Source organism: Pistacia vera, unplaced genomic scaffold, assembly GCF_008641045.1.
Source record: "Pistacia vera cultivar Batoury unplaced genomic scaffold, PisVer_v2 Contig595, whole genome shotgun sequence".
Classification (NCBI taxonomy): Eukaryota; Viridiplantae; Streptophyta; class Magnoliopsida; order Sapindales; family Anacardiaceae; genus Pistacia; species Pistacia vera.
This window is the reverse complement of record NW_022196440.1, coordinates 309130-326040: the sequence shown is the minus strand read 5'-3', so window position 1 is coordinate 326040 and position 16911 is coordinate 309130.

Genomic DNA, 16911 nt, shown 5'->3' with positions numbered 1-16911 from the left:
CGAAATCTGTGTTTTTGTAGAGGTCGAGTAGTTCGGGATCTTTAGAGCGGTACTGTAGTCTTTTGTTCCATGAATCCAATCTCGTAAACATGTAATCAATTCAATCATCTCATTGATTAAAGAACATCTTAGGTCTTCAATAATGCAACCACTAATTGAGAATGTTGACTCTAATGCAATTGTGGAAATTGGTACACCTAAAATGTCACGTGCCATTTGAGCTACAATAGGGAATTGACTTGCATTTTGATTCCACCATTGAAACACATCCATTTCACGTTTCTCCTTTTTGATCATATAGGACATGTCCATTTGTAGATACTACTGTAGCTCATTTGGTCCATGTCTGTATGCATTAGAGCTGCTACATCCACCACCACCAGTACTAAGTTCCATATACTTTCCAGATGCTAGATCCTTGTTGGTTAATGTCTTCATCAGCTTCCTACTCGTCGTTTCTGATGGGCGTTGCACTGTACCTATTCTGATAGAAAGAAAAAAGGCTTTCCAATTTTTTGTTAAATTCTATCAAATAAGAACTATAGTCATATTCTAAATGCTGTTCTATCTTAGTAACTATACAATTAAATACGTTTAATCTAAACCTAGGATCTACAATAAGACCTAATCTATATAAGAATCAAATATCTAACCAATATTTTCGGTATTTTACTTCCATTTCTGAAACAATTGAACTTAATTCAGGATTATATCTATGTCTAGCAAAAGTTTTACAAATTTGAAGTAAAATATATAACGCTAAATTAGTATTAGAATAATAAATACCATTTAATGTATTAGTGAAATTGTAACAAACTTTAAGAAATGAATGAAAAATACAGCAAACTGTCCAATCAAAATCATTGTTGACTTCGTCCGGATAGTTCTTCCAATTGACGAAATATGTAATTTGTCTTGCGATTGACATAGCTTTTTGCAATATCAAGTACGTGGAGTTCTAACGGATAGGCATGTCGCAACATAGCTTCTTTGGTTGAACCAGCGACTCTTATTGGTGATAATATTCAACATACCCATTCCATCTTGTATTGCTATCGACAATGAATCCGATAGCCGCACGCACCCTATTAATCATCGCATGTATAACATCTAAATATGCTTTAACAATCAAATTGATGATGTATCAAACACATTTATGGTGAAAAAATTTGATTTCACCAAGCGGATTTAATTTCTTTTGAAATAAAGAAATTGTCGCGGTGTTAGCAGCTGCATTATCAAGTGTTAAAGCCACAACTTCTCAGTTAATAAATAATCTTACAAAACTTTAATAATTGTCCAATAAATAGTGTTAGCATTATGTTTAGCATATAATGGTTTACAACCTATCAATTTTTGTTATAAACCCCAACTATGATCTAGGTAATGTATTGTGACATTCAAAAAATCTGTTTTTGATCTAATAGCCCATATGTCAGAAGTAAGTGCAATAGAAATATTTTGGAAATTTTCAAATTCTTTTTTAAGTTTATCACTTACTTTAGTATAAAGTTTTGTTATGTCTCTTCTACTTGTACCTCTACTAACAGGCTTTTATTGTGGACAAAAAGCCATTTTGTTCATATCAGAAAAAAATACATTTTCAAATAAAGAAATGGGAGAGTCCATAACAACTATGTATTTTGCTACTTCCTCTTATATAACGAGTGCATTGAATTGTCAATTTGAGAGAGTTGAGGATTGTGGATTAAAATTAAGTTGAGTTTGTATTTGCTTATTTGTTTTGGTTGAAGTTGAACCTTGCTGCGTTAATTGGGGGTGCTTCTTCTCCAAGTGCCACCTCATTGTAGAAGTCCATGTTCTTAGCGTTGATCATGGTCTGACAAAAATTGCATACCTCGCACATCTCTTCCCCTAACCCATTTGGCTTTGGCCGTTTTGATTTCGTGAAAAATTGTCATACCTTGGACATGACCCTCTTCATTAATCTTGTCGTGGTATTGCAGCTCGCCTGAGTTTGGCTGGACGCAGTCCTGGCCGTGCCTGGATTTGGAATTGCTGTGTCTGGAAAGGGTGAAAATGGATTAAACCCTTTCATTTCTTGGGTGGATGGAGGAACTGGAACATAATATTCATTTGGGGATGATGATCCTTCGAATCTATAATTTGGAGAATCCATTATGATAAAATAATAAATTGAATAATGAATAAATATAAATAATAATATGAATAATAAATGAAATTGAATAATGAATAAATATAAATAATAAATTGAATAATAGATGAAATTGAAGAGAGTTTGAGAATTGGAGTAGGGTATAATGACTTCTTTCTACTAGTATACTTTAGAATATATACAATAAAAACATACATACTTAGCATATGAAAAATAGTTGGGCCCAAATTTTTCTTTACTTATAAAATATAATTCTTTACATATACCAAAATAACAAGTACAAAAACTTTAGCAACGGTGGACAGTAATGCCAATTCTCTCCGCTTGTTGACTTCCTTCCGACCGCTGCTCATTTATTTCCTGCAAAACATGGAAAAACAACGGGGTGAGCACACAAATGCTCAGTAAGTAAATCCCTTATCTCTTCTCCTTCTTTGGTTCTTTCCTTACTTAATTCTCTTCTTCTTTCTTTCGTTCCTAGTTCTTTCTCTGTTTCTAATTCTTACTATTCTTTCTTTCTTCCTAATTCTCGTTGTTCTTTCCTTCTCTCTGTTCTTTCTTCCTATTCTTTCTATTCTTTCTAACCATGATGGAATTCATGGTAATATACATGAATGATATGCATATGCAATAATGCATAAAAATGCATTTTTCTTTCTTCTTTCTATTTCTATTTCTTTTCTTTTCTTTCTATTCTTTTCTTTTCTTTCTTGTCTTGCTTGCTGAAGCTTCTCTTTTCTTTCTTGTTTTTCTTTTCTTATCTTTTCTTTTCTTTTCTTTACTTGTTCAAGCTTTCTGATTCTTGTTCTTTCTTATTCTTATTCTTTTTTTCTTATTCTTAGCCGATCGGACTCGGTTGATGCATGGATTCGGAACCTTGGCCATGTGAGTGAGTACAGTCCTCATCTACATGCACTCTTGCGGATCGTACAAATTCTTTCTTTCTTCTTAGGCCACTCAATTAAGGTGGTGTGCATGTAGGAATTCTTGTTGGTACAACCCTCATCCATGTACACTCTTATGGGTCGTACAATTCTTCTTCTTCTTATGCCACTCAATTAAGGTGGCGTGTATGTGGAAATTTCTTCTTAGCACTCACGGTTCCCCATCGCAACAACCTATTATTTTCTCTTCTTTAACACTTTTTCTTTCTTTAATTCTTTAGTGCTTTTTTTTTTCTTTCTCTTTATTCTTAGAGTGTTTTATTCTTAAAATTCTTTATTCTTTCTTAAGTTACCACACATATACAAATATATGCATATGGATGGCTCATGCTTAGAATTCTTACTTAAATACACCCATGAAATGCAAATATGCAATGTTGCATAAAATTAAGGTTTCTACTCCTACTCATACTTCTCTTAGGCATTTCACCAAACAATAAATGTGCATATACAATCTCTACTTTAACTATAATTCTATTTGTTTCTTAAATCATCCAAAATGAGAGTAAAACTCTCTTGTATCATCACAATCCCTATCACGGCAAAACACTCCCAAAACTTTCTTAAATTCTTCCAACTTCAACCAAACTTCAATCTATCATCATACAATCAAAAACACTTCTCATACTCAAATATATCTAACAACAAGCATAAATAATCACCAATCTCATCTCAATTTCCCAACAATCATAACATATACATGCTTAAAGAAATCTCTACTCAATTGATTTCTTAAACTTTAACTTGAGTTGAATTTTGAGTTAGATTTACTTACCTTATACTTGAGTAGTCTCCACTAAAGCTCTCTACTCTTGTTAGACTCAAATTTCCTCTTAACCCTAAGCATAAACTTAATAAGAATTCAACTTCTACACAAATAAATCTTATATATAGAACAAGAATTCTTACCTCTTGTTGCCTAGAATCAAAACCTTGTCAAAATCCACTCAAAAGCCCTAAAAAATCCTTGGAAAAGTGAGTGAAAAGTTGAGAGAAAATGGAGAAGGAAAGTGGCAGTGGAAGAAGAGAAATAAGGGGGTTTGTAAGACTAAACCCTTAATATCTTATTTTATAAACATACTTTCCCATTTTGCCCTTACACTTTCTTAGAAATTTCATCTTTGTCCCTTGTCAATTACCATAATGCCCTCATTTTTATTGCATTCTCCATGAAATTCTATCTCTTTTCACTCCCCACAATTTCAACTAATTTTGAGTGAAAAGACCATTTTACCCTTAATACAAGTTTAAGGCATTTTCTTCACATTCTCTCAAAATAACTTTAACCAAAATCAACTAAGGGCTATAAAAACATAAATTAAATTACATACCTCCATGTGGGCGTTACATAGGGAGATTGAGAGAATAAGAGTTGAGAGTTGTGAGGACAATGGGTGGAATTAGGGGGTGGGGTTGTGTGTTTAAAATTAATCGGCCCAATCCTCTCCTCCTTTGGGTCGGGTCTGGTCCTCCCAAGGATTGGTCCTAGGACCGGGTTTTAAAGGGCTCAGGCCAAATTTCCACCTCTACACAAATGATAAATATATCTTATAAAAATACAAATACACATTTAATAGTTTACAAAAATAACAAACACATCTCGGGTATGCGTTGGTTTCAATCGGGGTACTCAGACCTCGGTTTTGGTTCCGGTTTCTGTACCTGAAATGGTGGAACCAGGACTGGAATCGCATAGTGCTTGTTTCACCAAATTTGGAATCAGAACCAACCCTTTCCGTATCAGTTTCGGGTAGGAAGTGGAATCAGAACCTTGGGTACTCACTGGTTTCTGTTCTACCTAGATTTCTTGCTCGATGGTATGTGTGAATCCTTTGCTGCACATGATATGTTATGTTGATTTTTCCATTCATTTTTTTCTAAATTAAATGCGACTGATTGAATGGACGAATCCTTTGCTTCATAGAAAAGTGTAAAAGAAACAGGCTACACTTAAAAAGTCGAGTATCCTTAGGTTGAGTTGGCAACCCCTAATATTTCTAATGTTTAGATAAAATTTGGAATCAAAATATTAAAGTAACAAGAAATCTAAGAAATTTTTTTCTATTCTGAGTCATAACATAAAACTTAAAAAAAAAAAAATTAAGTAAAACTATTCATCTTAAATATTTATCATACATTTTATATTTTAAATGATGAGCAATCATATGAATATTGATATATCATTCAATGCATAATCATTTTATTTACATATCAATATCATCTACACTAACACAACGTTTGTGATATATATATATTTACATGTCAATGCCAATATACTACCACATCACTTGAGATCTAGAATTTGGGATACATTTTGGGAAAAGTAATATTATTGAAAGGGCAATAGAAGTGCAATTTTCCCTTTCAATAATATTACTTTTCCCAAATGTATCCCAAATTCTAGATCTCAAGTACAATAGATCCTCGGCCAAGGAGAAAAGGTGTACTCTAAAAGTTGATTTGATGAAGGCTTATGATTCGGTGAATTGCAGTTTTTTATTGACGCTTTTAATTGCTTTGGGTTCCATAGTATCTTGATTTCATGGATTGCTACTTGTATCACTTCTCCAAAGTTTTCGATGGTCATTAATGGAGAACTTGTGGGTTTCTTTGGTAGTTCTAGAGGATTAAGACAAGGGGATCCTTTATCTCCTCATTTGTTTGTCCTTGTAATGGAAGCTCTATCCCGGTAGTTGAATAGACTGGCGGCCAACCCAAGCTTCAAATTTCATTGGAGATGCAAGAAATTAGGGCTCACATGCCTTTGCTTTGCCGATGATCTTATGCTTTTCTGTCAAGACTAAGGTACTTCTCTTTCTCTTCCTAAAATGCTTTGATGAAGTTTGAATTGTGGTCGGGTTTGGGAGCTAATCTAGATAAAAGTAACATCTTTCTTTCCGGAGTTTCTGATGATGAGAGGAGGAATCTTTTGAATTCGGTTGAGTTTGCTGAAGGTAAATTACCTATAAGATATTTAGGAATGCCTTTCGTAACTTCTAAATTATCTTATAGTGATTGTCACCCCCTTTTGGATAGAATTGTGGCTAGGGTGTCTTCTTGTAGGAGTAGATTCCTTTCTTATGCGGGAAGGGTTGTCCTTAGTAAATCTATCCTATGGAGTGTTCAAATTTTTTGGGCTTCTTTCTTCATTCTTCCTTACAAACTTCATAAAGAAATTGATGCTTGTTTGAGAGCCTTTTTTCAGTTCAGAGTGGATATGAAGAAGCACAAAGCTAGGATAGCTTGGGAGGATGTTTGTGTGCCTAAACAAGAAGGTGGCCTTCGTTTTATGAAGTCTAAAGAGTGGAACATTGCGGTTACTTTAAAGCACTTTTGGAGTCTTTGTAACCATAGAAAGCCCTCCATTTGGGTGACTTGTCTAAGAAATTACCTTATTAGAAATAAAAGCCTTTGGGAGATTAATGCCCCACAAGATTTTTCTTGGTTTAGGGTGTTGGTTAGGGGATTTATTAAAAATAGCATTGGGAATGGAAACCTCACTTGATCAAATTATTTATGATTCGGGTATTGATAAAATTGCTACAGTTAGTGTTGTGATCGATGGCTTATGTTGGAAATGGCCAATGGCAAATTTGTGGACTCTTATGGACATGATTGATTCTGTAAACATTAGACCCTCTCTTGGTGAAGACAAGGTCACTTGGACTCCATCTTCTTTGGGGTGTTTTTCTTTTAAATTAGCTTGGGAAGTTACTAGAGGGAGGAAGTCGAGAGTGGATTGGAGTGACCTGGTTTGGTGCCATAATTTTATTCCTTGGCATGCTATGATTGTTTGGATGGCTATAAAAGGAAGACTCCCCACTAAGGATAGGCTGATGAGGTATGGCGTTACTTCTAATGCTAATTGTTGTTTTTGCAATATGGGACAAGAATCCTTAGATCATCTTGTTAGGATACGATCAAGTCATGGCAGTGGAAAAAAAAATATATAATAGTAGATCGTTCCCTTATAACCAAGATCATGGCACAAATTTTTAGTTTATACATTAAATCAAAATCTACAAAAAAATCAGATTAGAGTTAAGAATTCATACACACGTTTGGAGGCTCCTCCACTTGTCTCTGAATGGGTTTTGCTACCTATCCAAGAGTAGGATTGAACTAGCGGTAGTCCACACGAAGATAATCCCAAGGAACTAAAGAGGGATTTGCTAGATCCTCCTTAGCCTTAAGAGCCAAGCACAAGAATCAAGTGAAGTATTTGATTCAACCAAATGTGAAGTGGCATGGGAAGAGAGAAAAGGGGGCTGGAATTTTTAATCAAAAGTGATTGAATAAATTGTTATTTAATTCACAAAGTGTTGCACTTATATAGTGCACACAATGCCCTATTCCATCATAAAATAGGCTTAGGCATCAACCCAAATAGCCCCTATGTCCAAACAACCCCATTTAGATATTTTAATTTTAATTATCATTATTTCAATTAAATTCGATTAATATATAGAATATATTAACATTTAACAATAATAATAATTCATTTAAATATATGCGAACACATATTTAAATATAATCTCACTTATTTATTTATTTCATGTCAAATTAAATAAAGGCAACAACCTCAGCAAATTTAATTGCACTGTGAGATTACCAAAATATATTTTCGCTTAAAAAGATGGAAACGCCCTTCTTATAAACTGATTCTTAAATTATCTTCTATGTGTGTGACCCGTAGGCTCCTCATCATACTGGCAGTGTGTAGTATTGCGATTAACACCAATTAATCGTCTCACTACACACAGACCAAGATTGACCCCTAGCAAGGCATCATGGCCACCCGATAGATTCGGATTCAGCAAAGTGTTGTGTTGGTTTGCAACAACTACTAGCAGTGCACTAGTCTGAAGTAATATAGTATAACAAAATACAGGTTATCGTACCCAAGGGATTGCGTAAACAAGTACTGAAATATTAATTAATGTTAACTTTATCTAGATAATCAAAACTTGGAATGGTGATCTTTAAAACTGAAAATATTAAAATTTGAAATATTAGAAACAAATTGCAGTAAAACTAAAATTAAGAATTCAATGAGAGAAAACGGCTAAGACTTCAGGCTCATCTATAACTTCTCTGCACCCCTCAATTTACTATGGTCAATGAATTTATTTAATTAATGTGACAACGGGATTTCCTAGGTTAACCAATATTCTTTCTCAAGCAATATTAATTCTACTTCTATTTCACAACCTAGATATCTCTATATAGATTTAATGAAATAGACGAGCATTAAGCTTTGTGAAATCCTCTAGCTTTCAGCACAAGTTAATCCTGCCTATGACTATTGCATGTATCAATTCATATATCTCTATATCCAATTAATCCATGGCCTATATTACTAGAGCACTCATGTGATATCTCCTCTCGGTCTCAATCACACAAAACAATTCTATCAGAAATTGATCAAGTTCCTAATAGCATTAAGCACATAATACAAACTCATCATTAGAAAAATAATTCACTGACCAAAGAATAAAAGATTGATCACAGATCCATAGATAGACTAACCCTAGTCTTAGCCTGAGAAAATTAGTTCATAATAAAAGAAGCAAGAATAGAATCCAAGAAATAAATAATATTGAAAAAAGTAAAAACAAACTCTTTGATGAATTTTGTTCTTGATTCTCCTTTCACTTTTGTTACACAATAATCTCGCTCCAAGAATGGGTAAAATTCGGCCCCCAAAGGAGTAATCTTAATAACCCTTAAATACCCAAAAGAGTCCTAAGTGAAAAAGGAAAGAAAAATTAATAAAAACCCTAAAAGTGTCCGACACAGCCCTGGCAGTGTCCGACACAGCCCTGGCCGTGTCCAAATGTACATCACCCCAGCCTAGGCCATGGTGTTTTCTGTCCTCGTTATTTTATTTTCATTCAACCACCACGGCCGTGGTGAACCACCAAGGCAAGGCCATGGCCTTCAAACTTGTTAGCTAATCTCAATTTCTTCAGGCTTTGAGTTCCAATTTCATTCCAATGCTCCAATCTACTCAATTAACGCCTGAAAATTACAAAATTCTCCAAATCAATAGCTAATCGTTCATATTTCAAACTTAACAAAAACTAACATAAAAACACAGAAAACAAAAGAAAAATTAACTAGAAGGCTATAAAAACAAACCTAAAAACACTAAATTTATGCAACTTATCACAAAGCAGCTACCTGTCAACGATACAATTACCGTACAATCCAATCCTTTCATCATCTGTTATCTCATTGAGATCGAGGCACAAAAATAGTTTCAACCTCAGCTACTCTCAATATGTATGTATTCAGTTACTAGACCAATGACCGGAATAATAAACTGGATAGAGTAACAACTCAATCCCACTGTGGCCACAGTTTTAGTCTCATTTCCATTTACTGAATTACACCGTGAGATAACTTCCTCCGTACCTAGGAGTGATGAATCCTCTATCGATCCATCATAGTCTTGATACACTCCTTGATGTAGCCAATCACTACCGTATTGACAGCTCTAAATAGAACTGCGTTGGGCTAGTGTCAAACTACACCAATCGATGCACAAGGCGCTCCCGTGATCTCAAGTCTAAGGATCACATGCACCACCATTCGTTAGATGATTTGTTCCATAGACACTGGGGTTACCATCCATATGGAATCCTTTGGTGGGTCAGTCCAGTGAACTTGCCTACAACAAGCACCCATGTTTTGCACCAGGTTGTCACCAAACAACCTTAACAAGTGAGATCAGTCACTGCCTTTCGATAGAGTCGTTCAACACTATGATAGCCTTACCGTATTATCTGTGCCTTTACTTCAAAATAATACTAGGGCTACAGATATTTCTAGAATGGCTACCATATGTGCTCATAGGGTTCTCATTATCAAGATTTGAAACACTTGATACCCTCGTCACGGTTCTACCATTCTAAGGACATCTATCAATACATACAATATGATTTACGCGATATAGTATAAAATGCCTTTTTATTGATTAATGAACATTATTACAAAGAATCAATTCTACAGTAATTGATTGGCTTTAGGGCACCTACTCTAACACATATTTTCTTTGCTTGTCCATTCAATAAATCCATATGGCGTAGTATTCTTGGGTTAGTTCATTTGGGGTATGTAGTAAGACCTTGGCATGATTATACTTTATATCTTGCTAGACGATGGAAAGGAAAAAAGCTCAATTATGCTATTGCTAAGCTTTGTTTGGGAGCTACGATGTATTGGGTTTGGAAGGAGAGAAATAGTAGGTTGTTTAGGGGAGAGTGTAAGGATATATGTTCTATTATTGATTCCATCAAATGCATTATGAGAGAAAGAGCTATAGACTTTAAAAACTTCAAGGCCTCCTTTACTAATAGGACTTTGGCAGACTCATGGGGCCTCTCTAAGGCTATCTTCAAGTCCTTCTTTGTTCTTGATCTGGTTCATTGATGCCTCCCCGGGTCAGTTGTTCCTTGGATGAAGATTGAGTTGTTTTGGGTTCTTCTTTTGAGTTTCCTTTTGTCTTCTTTTGTTTTGCTAAGCATTGTTCCTAACTAAGGGCATATCCTAAGATTGCAAAACAAGAGGAGTGACTATTGCTGGGTAGCCTTGGTTAAGGTGTGCTTTCATTGTTTGGTTTTGTGTTGGTGCTTTGTTTTGCTTTTGGCTTTAGTTGCCTAATTTAGCTTTATGTTAGTAGTCTTAGTGATTACTTGATTCTTTTAAGCTTAACCTAGGGCTTGTCCTATGGTAGGTTGGCCCTTTTTGTATGGCCTCGTATAAATTCTTTCATTTTCTTATGAATTCTTACTTACCCAAAAAAAAAAAAAAAAAAAAATTAAATTATTGAAAATATCATCACATCACTTGGATATAGAAATTGAGATACATTTTGGGAAGACTAATATTACTGAAAATAATTATGAAGCAACAAAAAGAGGAGAAAAAGATTACAAATCTTAAAAAAAAAGATAATAATCAAAATGAAACAGAGATATATTGTCTAACATTTACATGTTACATATTGAAGAAGCTTCTAAATTCTCATACCATGACCCCCCAAAAATATAAGTCGACATGTCCAAATATCACTATTCATTTTGAAAACTTCCTCTTACTATTCTCAAAAAATGGATAAACAATGACACATGCTTGGAAATTTTTTACATTGGTGATACTAATTCTTACTCTTTGGCGTTCTCATGCATAGATGATTTCCCTAATGCGTTTCAAGAGACACATGCTTGGAAATTTGTACAAACGGAATATTGAGTGCAATTGGATTTGGGGTGGGCTTTATTTTGACAGTGTTTCTTCAACCATTTCAGCAAACACTAACTACAAAAACTCTTTTTAACCTCAAATGAGCTAAAAGTTCAATTTTGTTAAACTAAGGGTGAAACTGACAACCTGGACCAACCTTTTTAAGAGGAAGAAGGGTTAGGAGGGATTAGGATTTAGTTGACCATCTGGACAAACATTTTTCAGAGGAAGAAGGGGATGAGGAGGGATTAGGATTTGCAGTTGTTGGAACAATCTAGAGGAGAGGATCAACAAAACAGGAGGAAAAGGAAGAAGGAAAATCTCGGAGGAAGAAGGAAAATGTCAAGCCTGGGGAAAAAAAGGAGGAAGAAGGAATTAACGAGAGAAAAGGGGGGATAAATGAACAGTGAAAAGAGGTGAAAGAGGTAAAAAGGAAAGTACTAGAGGGTAGGGGTGAGTATGGGTAGTGGGTAGAATCAGAACCGGAATCAAAACCTACCCGGCATTGACACTATGTAGGTCCTGTTCTAGTTCCTATTTGTGTAGGAACCGAAACCGGAACCGGAACCAGAACCAGAACCGGAATCTATGATGGGAACTTGAAATGGGTAGGTTGGCTTCCTAGTTCAATGTCAGAAGCCAACCTGATCATATTATTATAGCAACTTACTGTTCACTTGTGACATTATTGACTTCTTAGTTAAACTAAGAATTAGATAAATCTAAAAGGTTTTAATCTAGAAGAACTCTAGGATTGTCTCTGGATTATGCTTGGTCAGCCTGTAACTATTGGTCAACCATTTTAGGCGGTCCCATATTATAAGAAATAACTAGAACTTGTAGGTTAGAATTATTTAGAAATGTCTAATCTCTTAAGGAGACTAGGAAGTAACAGCAGACGAGATGATAGTAATAGTAGCAGTAATGCAATTAGAATCAACAATCAACAGCAACACATAAACAATAATAAAAAATTAATAAAATCAATTAATACTCAAGAAATTGATCAGCACTTACATAACTAGAATATACCCCCAGTTAAAAAAGAAACAATATATCAAATAGGTAATTTTGAACTTATGTTAGATTACTTTATAAAAACAACAGAATTTACAATAATGATCACATAAGATCTGAAAAAGCATTACTCCAACATAGACAAAAAGGTTATAAATTTTTACATAAGGATTAGTTCAAATAGCAATATAACCATTATTTATATTAGGATAAAACATTCCTATATTAGTCATGTTATGAGATGCACAAAAAAAAAAACAAAAAAAAAAAAAAAAAAAAAAATTCAGTGAGTCTTTATAATTAGCAATATTAAATTCAAATTTAGAAAGTGGACTAGTCTATTTTGACTATTATTGAAATTTCACAATAGGATTAAATGATAATGTCAATATTAACTATTAACTTAAAAGCCTTGAATCTCACTTATCAAGATAAAGCCCAACCTGTAGCATTAATATATAGGATTTATTATAAAGTTATGAATACCACGATAAGCCCAAAAACTATTAGGATGTCCTCACCAAGACACACAGTTATTATGGAAGTCGATAAAACAAAACATATAAAACTTTTACACCCAAAAGATTAGTGTGAGATGAAATCATTAAACAAACGGATTGGAAATTAGAAAAATTGTCCTTCAAAATCATTATATAATCAAAATGAATCTCAAATACAACAAATAATACAAGAAGTAGATGGGACAATAAGATTAAAATTCACAAAAACTCCCTTAGAACAAAGGCAACCCATTGTTACAAATAAACAGACTCACAACCCTAAAATCGAAGAAATTACTACACCTAGACTTTTAGCAGTAGGCTCTACCAGTAGATTAGTAGGCGTAAATTATGTTCCTCTTGTACCAAAAACCTGCATATGAAAATACATTAACTCCACCTAGTTCACCAACACAATAAGGAGTTTTAGGAGGTCATAATCAAATTAACACAATTACTAAACCCTTTGAAATCAACAATGAATTATTAAAACAAGAATTCTTACAAAATTATAATAAAGAAAAAAAGACAAAATTTCTTTAAAATATTTAAAATAGAAGAACAAAATACCCTTAGAACTGAATGGTATAATATAGTAGAAAAATTAAAACAAAAGATATTTCTTTAATTTGGTTAGAAAATAGAAAATATTATAAAGAATTAAGTGAAAAGAAAATTGTTTATGTCACAACTAATGCGACAAGAAATTGGAAAACATCAACCAATAAAAATATTATATCTGCACACCCACCTCTAGAAGAAATAAAAGTGGAACATCAACAATTAGAAATAATAGCATCACTTTTTAAAAATGATTAATGGAATAGACGATGATAACAAACAACCAACTTTAGGAGATATTAAAAACATTCAACACCAAAATAATTATTCCAATTAGATTCTTCACACCATTAGTCCACAAATGAATAGAATAGAGGATAACACCTCTCTACTAATAACCAAACTTTGAGTAAGCCTCGGGAAGGAGATAGAATCTTCAACTTCTACAATACCTTTTTATTCATCAAAATATGTTGAACCATTTTTTACACCTTTTGACATTCCAACTTAGCGAATCATCACCTTCAAAATCAAACATTAATGTTCTTACAAATTCATATCCTATAGAAGAATTAGATCAAAATTTTCAAAATATATCTATTAATAAGATGAGAAACAATTTGAGATACTTGAAAACTCTTAATTATTATCCAAAAGCTTCTTTTCTAGATATACAATTTGAAGAAACAACACAAATAACAAGATCTTCATATAGTGGATGATAGGATAGTAATTTTGTTTTATATGAGGAAACATAACCTTCAAGAAGAATGAGAATTGAGAGTTTAAAAGAAGATAACTTTTTATTGATTATTGCCAGCCAAACCCTAATTGTTTTAGGCTTATATAACATTACAAATTCACTACAACATTGTAGACATATAGCTACGAAAATTAGCTACAAAAAGGAAAACTACAGAAAATACATATTTACAGCTACAAAAGTCAATATTTATAGCTAATTGAAATAATTTTAGTGATAAGACTTCCTCTCTCGAAGCTAATATTCATCTCTTACTTTAACTTATTAAAATCGTGGCGATAACTAGTCATTTAGTTATAATGTATTAGCTATGATAAAACATTGTAGCTAATTAATGTATTTAGTTATAAACATTTTATTTACATGGCACATAGTATCATTATTAGCTACGAGTTTAATTATATAGCTATAAAATAAAATTTGCTAGCTAAATACCTTAATTAGCTAGAAATTTCAATATTTTATAGCTAATGCACAAATAATATTATAGTATCATTATTAGCTACTAGTTTAAATATATAGCTAGTATGTGTGTATTAGCTATAAATTATTTGAATTTGTAGCAAATAAAGAATGTGAAAATTAATTTGCTACAATCCTTATAGTATGCAACTATAGATATTCTAATTTATCTTGAGAGTAATTATATTTTTATTATTTATGAATTAAATAGTTGTAGTCAAACATAATGTTAATCACACCATTAAGGCCAATAGTAAATTGGAACCTTCAACCAATAACTAACTTAAAAGAACTCTTCCTAACTTATGAAGCTTAGTTTTAATACAATTTAAATATCTTGAGCAAAATATTAGACTTTCTTTCACAATGTACCCTTCTGCAATAGAACCTTCTGATCAACTTTTAGTATGAACATAATGCATCAATTTTCCTAAGAACCTATACAAATGTTTCTTCAACTAATTAATAACTTATTATAACCACACATTAATAAAAAAAAAAAAATAGATATATGAAATAATGAAAACAAAATATTGCTATTTGTTTGGCTATCCGTTTGAGTGTCTGATGCTTAACCCGCTCCATGTACAATTTAAATATCATGAGCAAAATATTAGACTTTCTTTCACAATGTACCCTTCTGCAATAGAACCTTTTGGTCAACTTTTATTATGAATATAGCACTTCAAATTTCCTAAGAACCTATACAAATGTTTCTTCAGCTAATTAATAACTTATTGTAACCACACATTAATAAAAAAAAAAAAAAATAGATATATGAAATAATGAAGACAAAATATCGCTATCTGTTTGGCTATCCGTTTGAGTGTCTGATGCTCAACCTGCTGCACGTTCCATGTCAATAATCAATAAGTTGGAGATCAATTTGCAAGTTCATTCTATGAACAAGAAATAAAGAAATTCATTACGGAGCTTAGCAATGGTAGGATTTACGTGACTCTCGTCTCCTTGTGATTTAATAAATTATTCACAAGTAGCTACTTCTGCACCTTAAATTCATATTCGAATTGTCACCCATCTCCATTTAAAGACAAGAAACTTAGAAAAGAACCCAATTTCGTCGATTGTATAGGTATGAATTTCTTTCCAAATCTAAAAATTTCTTTTTTTCCCTCTCTCTTTGGCTGTTTCCTAGTTAGTAATTCTTTGTGGGTTTATGTTGTCTTTGCTAGATATTTGGAAATTGGAAGCTGGGTGATTAAATTGAGTTAATTTTTGGAAGTTTGCAAAGAACTTGTTATGTGTTTGATGAAATGCCTTTGAGAGAAGAGTTTTGATCCTTATGATTTAGATGTTATTAGTTTGAATCTTAATACAGTTTTTGGGTGTTTATTTATCTTTTAAGTGTTAGAACGAACTCAAGAGAATGAAATTCCTTCAATAATTGAACCAACAGATTATGTGTTTTTGGTAACTTTTAACAAGTCAAAGTTAATAATGTACTTTTTTTTTTTTTTTGGCTAGTTTTGGATAGAAAAGTAGGGGGCTGTAGAACTGGTTGAATGATATATTGACTGAAGGAGTATTGTATTTCTTAGTGCTAGAACAAATTAGAGAGAGTTATTTTATATTTCTATGATTATTGTTTTTTCGAGCAGTTTCTGGTTCATATGTCGAAGCAACAGATTATGGGATTTTGATATGTTTTTTTCAGGTCATAGTTAATAGTAACTTTGTTCTGGCAGGAGAAATAAACAGTGTTGGTGAAAAAGTGTTGCTCTATGATTGTATGTTGCTGGTGAAACCCATGTGAAAAAAAGAAATGTTGATGGAGTTAATAGCACGAGTGGGCAAACATGTTTGCAATAGAAATGGGGTTCTGACTGAAATCAAATCATTTGGGACCCTTCAATTGGGTTATGGTATCAAGAAGGTTGATGGAATATACTTTCGAAACCAACTTACCAAAGTCGTCTGAAAAACAAGCCTAAACTTGTTCATATGGCTGATTGGAAGTATCTAGTTAATCATTGGAGTGAGGCAACCTTTCAAGTAAGCATAGCTATTTAAGTTACATTTTAGCATAATTAATATGTAATTATAAGATATAAAAATTATTACTTATTTTATCATTATATAGGAAAGGAATAACAAGAATAAGACAAATAGATCAAAGCGGTTTATGCCTCCTTACACAGGAACTAAAAGTTATGCTCGACTCAAACATCAAATGATATGAATTTGCTTTTAAATATGAGATTAAGTTTAATAATTCACACATTATTTTTTAATCAATATGTTCATAACTTTTATTATGAC